Source organism: Rissa tridactyla, chromosome 5 (assembly GCF_028500815.1).
Source record: "Rissa tridactyla isolate bRisTri1 chromosome 5, bRisTri1.patW.cur.20221130, whole genome shotgun sequence".
Classification (NCBI taxonomy): domain Eukaryota; kingdom Metazoa; phylum Chordata; class Aves; order Charadriiformes; family Laridae; genus Rissa; species Rissa tridactyla.
This window is the reverse complement of record NC_071470.1, coordinates 79,032,594-79,046,001: the sequence shown is the minus strand read 5'-3', so window position 1 is coordinate 79,046,001 and position 13,408 is coordinate 79,032,594.

Sequence of the window (13,408 nt, the reverse complement as noted above, 5' to 3'; positions counted from 1 at the left end):
TAATATAAATACTTCTGCTTAGAAAAATGGCTCTTGTGGACCAGAGAATATTCTATTAAAGGTAGAAATATGGGGAAAAAATCAGAATTAAAATTTATTACATGCTATTGGAATTTTCCTTGTCCTACAAATGTAATTACAATGCAGTGTCTTGTTCTGTACGCAAATGTTGACAACTTCACTTTTTTCTAATCCAAATAATTTCACATCAATTTGAAGAAGTAATAGCTACATGGGAATTGGCTTAAAGCAATGAAGGACGCTTTACCAACTGTTCTACAAGAAAAGCTGATGTTTTGAATGTATTTGGGAGACAGGCACGGCACCGAACCAGATATTTCGGCAGCCACATGGTGCAGTCTACACAGACGAGCCAGATGTTTAGCACTACTTCTGAGACCCTAGTATCTGTGGGGAATTCCGCTATTTATTTGGAAGACGTTTTATTAAAACAAACAAAAAACCCACAACGCATCAGCAGCATATAGATTGTCACAACAAATGTACAACCTCGATTTTTCGAGAACATCAGGGTTTTTTTAAAATAAAGGGTTTTAAAAAGCACTCACAGAGTTCAGCTTTAAAAAGCACAGTCTTTGTTGATCTATAAGAAGCTGAACCACTTCAGCCCGACTATTTCTGATTAATAGCAGGTCATTATTAAAAACAGAAGAATGATAACACCAGACATATTACAAAAGAGACTGCCAGATGTAAGCGTCCAAAGGAATAATGTGTGGGCTCTTGTATGTTCAAGAATAACTCCCACAGGATGAGATTAAGAACGTGGGGTTGGGCTTTTTATGCTCTTACGCTTTTCTGTTCCACGTGAAGACAATAGCTCTGGATTTTTAAAGCATGGACTTATTTTTCAGCTGGCTGAAGATACCTGCAGTTTCGAAAGGTCACTGGAGTTGGTTGCTCATTAGTCTTCAGCCGTCTTTTAAATAGACAAAAGCCCAAATCATTGGCATTATAAATTGGTCAACGATGCCATAAGCATATAAAGATAAAAGCTTTGACTCTTGATACTAATTGGCCACCGTCCGGCAGTTACACTATTGCCAATGAGACTAGGAAAAACAATGTTCTTTACACACATACTACCTGCTGGCTTTTTTGTTTAGTCGGGACTATAATTTGCTATAAACCATTTGCCTAGCCTCCCTCACAGAAACACCAGGGTGGGAGGGAAGCCCACGGAATTGTCACTGCCTTTGGTGTGCTGAATAGAGCCCTACTTTCACAGTCGGGAAAACAAAACAAAACAAAACAACAAAAAAACCCCACCACAAACAGTGAAAGCGACATCCAGGATCTCTTCAGTTTCTGTTCTTTACTCCTAAAATATCGTTCCCATTAAGATAAAATACCATTTCAATTCCAGGCAGAACGAAAGCTTAAAACCGATGCCGTGAAGGCAGGGAACAACAACTGCAACACCACTTCCAAGTGCCAGGCTGCACGTAAAGCTATACGTGCAGACATTGCAGGGCATTTGTGCGGGCGAACACAGAATTGGAGCTTCTTTTTGCCGATGAAACTGGCTGTAGCCTTCTCTTCATTAGCCAAATAAAGCAGGCTGACTGAGCCAGTCAAACCTACCCAGTTGAAAACACTTAGAGCCAGCGGGCGGTTTCGCTGAACTCGAGCCGTGGCACCAGCCGTCACTGAAAAACAGAAGAAACTAGAAAACCTAAGAAAGGTTGGGGACTTGGGTTTTCCGGAGGGCTGGGGAGTAGAAGAGAGGAGGAGAAGCTGCTTTGCTATCGGTTTATCATTGCGCTGTTATGACTACAAACTTATTTATAGCGGGTATCAATACGGTGCCTTCCAGTCCCCTGACAAACTTACCAGCGGTGGGGTTGTTACGGCTAGCACGCGTCTCTCCATGGGGACTAGAAACCACACCGCTCTATTTAAAGTATGATAAAATGGAAAATGGAGCAGGCATTTCAACTGCCCTTTAGCTGTTAACCTCAGGAAGCAGCTTTAAAAATATTATATTTGTTACTGTAGTCGTTAATAGTTTCCAAAAGGGTGACTCCTAGGACTGCAAGAGCTCATTGACTTCACATGCGTACATCCTTCTCCGAGGTCAGATGGGAATCGTTCATGAGCACGCAGTTGAGAGAAGAATTACCTAATGAAGTGCTCTTGCCCGAGCACATCCAGCTTAGGCAGTGCTTTCTTGCAAACATGAAAAGGAGCTTTTAATGTGAAAACCTGTTTTTGTTTGAAACACAGAAATGTTTATGGGAAATTCTGCCTCTAGGCTCTGAGACCCACATATGCATAAATGCACAGAGCGTTATTCCCATTTACCTCAGTGCGGTCTCAAGGGAGAAAAGGTCTGAAAAATAAATCAGTTTTTACAAAGGGACTGAAATGAAATTATCCAAGTTAGAAGATCTTAGTAACGGTGACAGCCAAAGGTACTTACTGAGGCAGATTTTGTTGAAATCCACACTGTTGATAGGCTCGTTGAGAACCAAGATCCAAAAGTCAAAAGCTCGTATTTCAAAGTCAATGCTGCAGAACTCTGCGTTGAACTTCACCAATTCAGTGATGAGAAAAGAGGGACTGAGATAGCGACATTCCTTTTGGGAACTGGGGAGAAGGGGTGATAGTGATTATATTATAGACAGCGAAACATCCACGGCAGCTAATTTGCTGATAAATTCACTGACCACCACATGAAAATTCCGCAGCATATGAAGATACTAAATAAGAATTCCCCTGAAAATCTCAACTGAAATTTCAGCATTGGACTTCTGCTGTGATTTTTCAGACCATATCTTAGAACAAAGCAGACATCATTTTTTTAAAGTTTCGTTAGACTTAGGGAGTTTGGTTTGGTGTATCACCCAAACACTCTTTTCTTTTCTTTCGATGGGTGGTATTGCAACGCAATATCAATCGCATGTAAAAGTTAATTTAATTCATAAGAACCATTGACAGCTAAACGTTCTTGCCTCTTACATAAAAAAAGAGTTCCAAAACATGAAATAACAGCTGGTATGACTGTACTTCGGAGTCTCGAGAGGACAAATGAGTAGTAGGGATGCAAAGAGGGGGACAAACACGAACGAATGTGGTGTCAGGAGTCACTGAGGCACACAGGTGGGATGTTCACATGGGAACCGCTGGCGATGAGCAGAAGGAAGTCACATGGAAAGGGGAAAGAGATGGATCCAGAGCAGTAAAGGTCAGAGTCCCTGCGTAAATTTCTATCCTTCCTCCCGGCCTCCTTCCCTTCCTCACTTCCGAACTTTCTTCCTAACTTGTAAACTTAATTCCTTTGTCACTATATAGGTCGTCACTTGCTCCCGTCCTGACTTACTTCCGGTCTCACTTCCTAACATGCAGTCGCACTTCCTCCCTCGCTATATATGTCATCACTTCCTCGTCTCCTAAGTTATCTTCCTGTCCCACTTCCTGGCGCGCAGTCGCACTTCCTCCCTCGCTATATAGGGCGCCACTTCCTGGTCGCCCAAGTTACTTCCTCCCGTCCCGAGTTACTTCCTGTCGCACTTCCTGGCGCGCAGTGACACTTCCTCCCTCGCTATATAGGGCGCCACTTCCTGGTGTCCAAAGTTACTTCCTCCCATCCCGAGTTACTTCCTGTCGCACTTCCTGGTGCGCAGTCGCACTTCCTCCCTCGCTATATAGGGCGCCACTTCCTCGTCTCCCAAGTTACTTCCTCCCGTCCTGAGTTACTTCCTGTCGCACTTCCTGGTGCGCAGTCGCACTTCCTCCCTCGCTATATAGGGCGCCACTTCCTCGTCTCCGAAGTTACTTCCTCCCATCCCGAGTTACTTCCTGTCCCACTTCCTGGCACGCAGTCGCACTTCCTCCCTCGCTATATATGTCATCACTTCCTCGTCTCCTAAGTTACTTCCTGTCGCACGTCCTGTCGCACTTCCTGGCGCGCCGTCGCACTTCCTCCCTCGCTATATAGGGCGCCACTTCCTCGTCTCCGAAGTTACTTCCTCCCATCCCGAGTTACTTCCTGGCGCACTTCCTGGCGCGCAGTCGCACTTCCTCCCTCGCTATATAGGGCGCCACTTCCTCGTCTCCTAAGTTACTTCCTCCCATCCCGAGTTACTTCCTGTCGCACTTCCTGGTGCACAGTCGCACTTCCTCCCTCGCTATATAGGGCGCCACTTCCTGGTGTCCGAAGTTACTTCCTCCCATCCCGAGTTACTTCCTGTCGCACTTCCTGGCGCGCAGTCGCACTTCCTCCCTCGCTATATATGTCATCACTTCCTCGTCTCCTAAGTTACTTCCTGTCGCACTTCCTGTCGCACTTCCTGGCGCGCCGTCGCACTTCCTCCCTCGCTATATAGGGTGCCACTTCCTGGTGTCCGAAGTTACTTCCTCCCATCCCGAGTTACTTCCTGGCACACTTCCTGGCACGCAGTCGCACTTCCTGCCTCGCTATATAGGGCGCCACTTCCTGGTGTCCGAAGTTACTTCCTCCCATCCCGAGTTACTTCCTGTCGCACTTCCTGGTGCGCAGTCGCACTTCCTCCCTCGCTATATAGGGCGCCACTTCCTCGTCTCCCAAGTTACTTCCTCCCGTCCTGAGTTACTTCCTGTCGCACTTCCTGGCGCGCAGTCGCACTTCCTCCTGTCCGAAGTTACTTCCTCCCATCCCGAGTTACTTCCTGTCACACTTCCTGGCGCGCAGTCGCACTTCCTCCCTCGCTATATAGGGCGCCACTTCCTGGTGTCCGAAGTTACTTCCTCCCATCCCAAGTTACTTCCTGTCGCACTTCCTGGTGCGCAGTCGCACTTCCTCCCTCGCTATATAGGGCGCCACTTCCTGGTGTCCGAAGTTACTTCCTCCCATCCCGAGTTACTTCCTGGCGCACTTCCTGGCGCGCAGTGGCACTTCCTCCCTCGCTATATAGGGCGCCACTTCCTCGTCTCCCAAGTTACTTCCTCCCATCCCGAGTTACTTCCTGTCCCACTTCCTGGTACGCAGTCGCACTTCCTCCCTCGCTATATAGGGCGCCACTTCCTGGTGTCCGAAGTTACTTCCTCCCATCCCGAGTTACTTCCTGGCGCACTTCCTGGCGCGCAGTCGCACTTCCTCCCTCGCTATATAGGGCGCCACTTCCTGGTGTCCGAAGTTACTTCCTCCCATCCCGAGTTACTTCCTGTCGCACTTCCTGGCGCGCAGTCGCACTTCCTCCCTCGCTATATAGGGCGCCACTTCCTGGTGTCCGAAGTTACTTCCTCCCATCCCGAGTTACTTCCTGTCGCACTTCCTGGCGCGCAGTCGCACTTCCTCCCTCGCTATATAGGGCGCCACTTCCTCGTCTCCCAAGTTACTTCCTCCCGTCCTAAGTTACTTCCTGTCGCACTTCCTGGTGCGCAGTCGCACTTCCTCCCTCGCTATATAGGGCGCCACTTCCTGGTGTCCAAAGTTACTTCCTCCCATCCCGAGTTACTTCCTGTCGCACTTCCTGGTGCGCAGTCGCACTTCCTCCCTCGCTATATAGGGCGCCACTTCCTGGTGTCCGAAGTTACTTCCTCCCATCCCAAGTTACTTCCTGTCGCACTTCCTGGTGCGCAGTCGCACTTCCTCCCTCGCTATATAGGGCGCCACTTCCTGGTGTCCAAAGTTACTTCCTCCCATCCCGAGTTACTTCCTGTCGCACTTCCTGGTGCGCAGTCGCACTTCCTCCCTCGCTATATAGGGCGCCACTTCCTCGTCTCCGAAGTTACTTCCTCCCATCCCGAGTTACTTCCTGTCCCACTTCCTGGCACGCAGTCGCACTTCCTCCCTCGCTATATATGTCATCACTTCCTCGTCTCCTAAGTTACTTCCTGTCGCACGTCCTGTCGCACTTCCTGGCGCGCAGTCGCACTTCCTCCCTCGCTATATAGGGCGCCACTTCCTCGTCTCCGAAGTTACTTCCTCCCATCCCGAGTTACTTCCTGGCGCACTTCCTGGCGCGCAGTCGCACTTCCTCCCTCGCTATATAGGGCGCCACTTCCTCGTCTCCTAAGTTACTTCCTCCCATCCCGAGTTACTTCCTGTCGCACTTCCTGGTGCACAGTCGCACTTCCTCCCTCGCTATATAGGGCGCCACTTCCTGGTGTCCGAAGTTACTTCCTCCCATCCCGAGTTACTTCCTGTCGCACTTCCTGGCGCGCAGTCGCACTTCCTCCCTCGCTATATATGTCATCACTTCCTCGTCTCCTAAGTTACTTCCTGTCGCACTTCCTGTCGCACTTCCTGGCGCGCCGTCGCACTTCCTCCCTCGCTATATAGGGTGCCACTTCCTGGTGTCCGAAGTTACTTCCTCCCATCCCGAGTTACTTCCTGGCACACTTCCTGGCGCGCAGTCGCACTTCCTGCCTCGCTATATAGGGCGCCACTTCCTGGTGTCCGAAGTTACTTCCTCCCATCCCGAGTTACTTCCTGTCGCACTTCCTGGTGCGCAGTCGCACTTCCTCCCTCGCTATATAGGGCGCCACTTCCTCGTCTCCCAAGTTACTTCCTCCCGTCCTGAGTTACTTCCTGTCGCACTTCCTGGCGCGCAGTCGCACTTCCTCCTGTCCGAAGTTACTTCCTCCCATCCCGAGTTACTTCCTGTCACACTTCCTGGCGCGCAGTCGCACTTCCTCCCTCGCTATATAGGGCGCCACTTCCTGGTGTCCGAAGTTACTTCCTCCCATCCCAAGTTACTTCCTGTCGCACTTCCTGGTGCGCAGTCGCACTTCCTCCCTCGCTATATAGGGCGCCACTTCCTGGTGTCCGAAGTTACTTCCTCCCATCCCGAGTTACTTCCTGGCGCACTTCCTGGCGCGCAGTGGCACTTCCTCCCTCGCTATATAGGGCGCCACTTCCTCGTCTCCCAAGTTACTTCCTCCCATCCCGAGTTACTTCCTGTCCCACTTCCTGGTACGCAGTCGCACTTCCTCCCTCGCTATATAGGGCGCCACTTCCTGGTGTCCGAAGTTACTTCCTCCCATCCCGAGTTACTTCCTGGCGCACTTCCTGGCGCGCAGTCGCACTTCCTCCCTCGCTATATAGGGCGCCACTTCCTGGTGTCCGAAGTTACTTCCTCCCATCCCGAGTTACTTCCTGTCGCACTTCCTGGCGCGCAGTCGCACTTCCTCCCTCGCTATATAGGGCGCCACTTCCTGGTGTCCGAAGTTACTTCCTCCCATCCCGAGTTACTTCCTGTCGCACTTCCTGGCGCGCAGTCGCACTTCCTCCCTCGCTATATAGGGCGCCACTTCCTCGTCTCCCAAGTTACTTCCTCCCGTCCTGAGTTACTTCCTGTCGCACTTCCTGGTGCGCAGTCGCACTTCCTCCCTCGCTATATAGGGCGCCACTTCCTGGTGTCTGAAGTTACTTCCTCCCATCCCGAGTTACTTCCTGTCGCACTTCCTGGTGCGCAGTCGCACTTCCTCCCTCGCTATATAGGGCGCCACTTCCTGGTGTCTGAAGTTACTTCCTCCCATCCCGAGTTACTTCCTGGCGCACTTCCTGGCGCGCAGTCGCACTTCCTCCCTCGCTATATAGGGCGCCACTTCCTGGTGTCCGAAGTTACTTCCTCCCATCCCGAGTTACTTCCTGTCGCACTTCCTGGCGCGCAGTCGCACTTCCTCCCTCGCTATATAGGGCGCCACTTCCTGGTGTCCGAAGTTACTTCCTCCCATCCCGAGTTACTTCCTGTCGCACTTCCTGGCGCGCAGTCGCACTTCCTCCCTCGCTATATAGGGCGCCACTTCCTCGTCTCCCAAGTTACTTCCTCCCGTCCTGAGTTACTTCCTGTCGCACTTCCTGGTGCGCAGTCGCACTTCCTCCCTCGCTATATAGGGCGCCACTTCCTGGTGTCTGAAGTTACTTCCTCCCATCCCGAGTTACTTCCTGTCGCACTTCCTGGTGCGCAGTCGCACTTCCTCCCTCGCTATATAGGGCGCCACTTCCTGGTGTCTGAAGTTACTTCCTCCCATCCCGAGTTACTTCCTGGCGCACTTCCTGGCGCGCAGTCGCACTTCCTCCCTCGCTATATAGGGCGCCACTTCCTGGTGTCCGAAGTTACTTCCTCCCATCCCGAGTTACTTCCTGTCGCACTTCCTGGCGCGCAGTCGCACTTCCTCCCTCGCTATATAGGGCGCCACTTCCTGGTGTCCGAAGTTACTTCCTCCCATCCCGAGTTACTTCCTGTCGCACTTCCTGGCGCGCAGTCGCACTTCCTCCCTCGCTATATAGGGCGCCACTTCCTCGTCTCCCAAGTTACTTCCTCCCGTCCTGAGTTACTTCCTGTCGCACTTCCTGGTGCGCAGTCGCACTTCCTCCCTCGCTATATAGGGCGCCACTTCCTGGTGTCTGAAGTTACTTCCTCCCATCCCGAGTTACTTCCTGTCGCACTTCCTGGTGCGCAGTCGCACTTCCTCCCTCGCTATATAGGGCGCCACTTCCTGGTGTCTGAAGTTACTTCCTCCCATCCCGAGTTACTTCCTGGCGCACTTCCTGGCGCGCAGTCGCACTTCCTCCCTCGCTATATAGGGCGCCACTTCCTGGTGTCCGAAGTTACTTCCTCCCATCCCGAGTTACTTCCTGTCGCACTTCCTGGCGCGCAGTCGCACTTCCTCCCTCGCTATATAGGGCGCCACTTCCTCGTCTCCCAAGTTACTTCCTCCCGTCCTGAGTTACTTCCTGTCGCACTTCCTGGTGCGCAGTCGCACTTCCTCCCTCGCTATATAGGGCGCCACTTCCTGGTGTCTGAAGTTACTTCCTCCCATCCCGAGTTACTTCCTGTCGCACTTCCTGGTGCGCAGTCGCACTTCCTCCCTCGCTATATAGGGCGCCACTTCCTGGTGTCTGAAGTTACTTCCTCCCATCCCGAGTTACTTCCTGGCGCACTTCCTGGCGCGCAGTCGCACTTCCTCCCTCGCTATATAGGGCGCCACTTCCTGGTGTCCGAAGTTACTTCCTCCCATCCCGAGTTACTTCCTGTCGCACTTCCTGGCGCGCAGTCGCACTTCCTCCCTCGCTATATAGGGCGCCACTTCCTGGTGTCCGAAGTTACTTCCTCCCATCCCGAGTTACTTCCTGTCGCACTTCCTGGCGCGCAGTCGCACTTCCTCCCTCGCTATATAGGGCGCCACTTCCTCGTCTCCCAAGTTACTTCCTCCCGTCCTGAGTTACTTCCTGTCGCACTTCCTGGTGCGCAGTCGCACTTCCTCCCTCGCTATATAGGGCGCCACTTCCTGGTGTCTGAAGTTACTTCCTCCCATCCCGAGTTACTTCCTGTCGCACTTCCTGGTGCGCAGTCGCACTTCCTCCCTCGCTATATAGGGCGCCACTTCCTGGTGTCTGAAGTTACTTCCTCCCATCCCGAGTTACTTCCTGGCGCACTTCCTGGCGCGCAGTCGCACTTCCTCCCTCGCTATATAGGGCGCCACTTCCTGGTGTCCGAAGTTACTTCCTCCCATCCCGAGTTACTTCCTGTCGCACTTCCTGGCGCGCAGTCGCACTTCCTCCCTCGCTATATAGGGCGCCACTTCCTCGTCTCCCAAGTTACTTCCTCCCGTCCTGAGTTACTTCCTGTCGCACTTCCTGGTGCGCAGTCGCACTTCCTCCCTCGCTATATAGGGCGCCACTTCCTGGTGTCTGAAGTTACTTCCTCCCATCCCGAGTTACTTCCTGTCGCACTTCCTGGTGCGCAGTCGCACTTCCTCCCTCGCTATATAGGGCGCCACTTCCTGGTGTCTGAAGTTACTTCCTCCCATCCCGAGTTACTTCCTGGCGCACTTCCTGGCGCGCAGTCGCACTTCCTCCCTCGCTATATAGGGCGCCACTTCCTGGTCGCCCGAAGTTACTTCCTCCAGTCCCGAGTTACTTCCTGTCCCACTTCCTGGCGCGCAGTCGCACTTCCTCCCTCGCTATATAGGGCGCCACTTCCTCGTCTCCGAATTTACTTCCTCCCATCCCGAGTAACTTCCTGTCCCACTTCCTGGCGCGCAGTCGCACTTCCTCCCTCGCTATATAGGGCGCCACTTCCTGGTCACTCCAGTTACTTCCTCCCATCCCGAGTTACTTCCTGTCGCACTTCCTGGTGTGCAGTCGCACTTCCTCCCTCGCTATATAGGGCGCCACTTCCTGGTCGCCCAAGTTACTTCCTCCAGTCCCGAGTTACTTCCTGTCGCACTTCCTGGTGCGCAGTCGCACTTCCTCCCTCGCTATATAGGGCGCCACTTCCTCGTCTCCAAAGTTACTTCCTCCCGTCCCGAGTTACTTCCTGTCCCACTTCCTGGTGCGCAGTCGCACTTCCTCCCTCGCTATATAGGGCGCCACTTCCTGGTGTCCGAAGTTACTTCCTCCCATCCCGAGTTACTTCCTGGCGCACTTCCTGGCGCGCCGTCGCACTTCCTCCCTCGCTATATAGGGCGCCACTTCCTGGTGTCCAAAGTTACTTCCTCCCATCCCGAGTTACTTCCTGGCGCACTTCCTGGCGCGCAGTCGCACTTCCTCCCTCGCTATATAGGGCGCCACTTCCTGGTCACCCCAGTCACTTCCTCCAGTCCCGAGTTACTTCCTGTCGCACTTCCTGGCGCGCAGTCGCACTTCCTGCCTCGCTATATAGGGCGCCACTTCCTGGTCGCCCAAGTTACTTCCTCCCATCCCGAGTTACTTCCTGTCACACTTCCTGGCGCGCAGTCGCACTTCCTCCCTCGCTATATAGGACGCCACTTCCTCGTCTCCCAAGTTACTTCCTGTCCCACTTCCTGGTGCGCAGTCGCACTTCCTCCCTCACTATATAGGGCGCCACTTCCTCATCTCCCAAGTTACTTCCTCCCGTCCTGAGTTACTTCCTGTCGCACTTCCTGGCGCGCAGTCGCACTTCCTCCCTCGCTATATAGGGCGCCACTTCCTCGTCTCCCAAGTTACTTCCTCCCGTCCTGAGTTACTTCCTGTCCCACTTCCTGGCGCGCAGTCGCATTTCCTCCCATCCTAAGTTACTTCCTAACTTACTTCCCAACTTGCAAACGCACTTCCTCTGTCACTACATAGGTCGTCACTTCCTCACGTCCTAAGTTACTTTGTAAGTTACTTCCTAAGTTCCTACCTTACTTCCTCCGTCGCTATATAGGTCGTCACTTCCTCACTTCCCAACTTACTTCCTCACTTCCTTCCCAACTTGCAAACTTCCCAGCGAGATGTTCTGCTCCTGCAGGCTGCGTTTCCTCTGCCGCACTGTGGAAAGGAGCAGCTGCCGTTGTCGCTGCGTATCACGTGCTGTAGCAAACGCCAGGGAAGCGCTGCCAGCATTAGCCCCTCTCCTGACTGTCGTAACACGTATGACGCGTCTTCTCCTCTGGCAGCTTTTCCCACTTACCTCTCTCTGCTGCGGAAGACTGACAGGCGCGAGCGGGGGGTGGCAGGGAAGAATGAACAGGCTCTGATGACATCAGCCAGCCTTTCAGAGGCTCCTTCTGGGTCAGCACGCTCCGTTACTCTCCGCGCGTCACAAGGTGTTTAGGCCAGGAGGCTGGAGAACACGGCTCAACAAGCAGAGAAACCCACAGACAGCAGAGCAGTCTCTACCGTCGTGGTGAATTCTGCACACCCGTGTCCCCGCTGGCCCCCTCTTTACCAACAGTTGGGAAGTGCGCGTGGACACTTCTTTGGGATGGGAGCTGTGGATGCCAGCTGGGCCTACCGTGCTCTTCCCACCTTGCTCGCAACTATTTGTGATGACTTTGAAGCCACCAGCCAGCCGTGGAAGGACCTGGAGGCCTCATCTCCAAGGCTACCAAAGCAGCCTCTTCACCAGCAGGCTTCAGGACGAAGTTCACACGCGCCAACCTCCCAGCTCTTCTCATTCCCCGTTCCCTCTTTATACCTCTCCTGTGTTCCCTCCTGGATGTCCCCACTGGGCTGCCCGCACCTCCTGTCCGACCCTGCTGGGGGCTCATTCAACTCCCTGACTTGACAGAAAAGCCCCCCAGCAATAGAACGCGCATGCCCAAACACACCCCAGAAAAAAAGAAAAGGAAAAAAAGAAAAAACCGGATCTATTCTGCCTCAAGCTCGCCCCACAGAGCCGTGCCCTGGGCAGCTCTGGGGCTCTCTCGCCCCACGGGTGGCAGCTGCCGATTGTGGTTGTTTCTGGTGGATAGAGACTCCAACGTCGTTCCCTCGTTCTGCTTTCATTTCTGCTGTCACAGAGCGTCGCCGCTCTCCCTCATTCCTCCAAACAAATCCTTACTCTCGACTACACCGTCATCTTACCTCGATGCTTTCTTCCATTTTTTTTCAACATAAAAAAAAAAAAAAAAAAAGCTCTTCCACACAAAATTATAAAGCCATGTTACAACGGCTGTTGTGCCTCTCGGTTAAAATCCCGGATAGCACTCACAATTCGGGTTTCTGTGCGTTCCCACCGACCCCTCCGAATTCTTGCTAGCGGGGGTTGAAAGCCGCGGTTTAAAGGCAATTACGGCGCAATTACAAGCGTGCTGAGCGTCTGCTGGGCGCTGAAGACCAGGAGGGAGCCCCCTCCCGTATCTCGGCGACGCTCGGTCCCTCCCCACACGCTGCAGGTCCCATCGCCTTCCCCCACTAACCAGCCAGCCGGCTGCGCGCCCCAGCCCGCCGCAGGGGTCCTCACATTTATTTTATTTCCAGGCTCGTAACTGTTAACTACTCTCACTAACTGATCAGACGCTGAGCAGTTCCAAAAATACCAGTCTGGGGGGCGACAACTTTCTGTTACGTGACATCTGACATCTTGGGGAAAAAAAAAAAAAAGAGCTTTTAAATAGTAGCGCCAGCAATTACTTCTGCTTCGCTTCTAACGCTTTTTCTGAGATTCGATTATTCAAGAGTTCAGTCTGTTCAAAGATTTATTTTATTTCACTTCTGGTATTTACTTTTTATCTGCCGCACCCTCTTTGTCACAGCTTTAAACCTGCTACAAGTTCTAACTTGCTAAGAACGTACCAAGGGATTTGGCGCTGGGACCAGTTCACGGATTCACTCACCCTGTTGCCTTTTTGTTACCTTCAAGTGCCACGCAGATGCCCCCATCAGTCCCCCCCCCCCCCACCCATCGCTCCACGTAAGCTGTCCCCATTTTTCTAGAAAACAACGCCAACAAACCCAAACCAAAATCTTTTTTTGCACGTTTTTCAGAAGGAAGGGACTGGGACCCAACAATTACACTGTCTGATGGCACATTACAGCACACCCACATTAACACAGCCCAACCCGCCCTGGCCTCAGCTGAGAAGTCAGGACAGACCCACGGCTCCCGTCCACGGAGAACAGGTTTCGGAAGCGAGTAAGTTGCACATCTTAGAAGTTTCATTCTGAATTGTTAGGTGCTGAGGAAACGGCCGTCAGGAGCGCCGAACCAAAACGCACAAAGTCTTG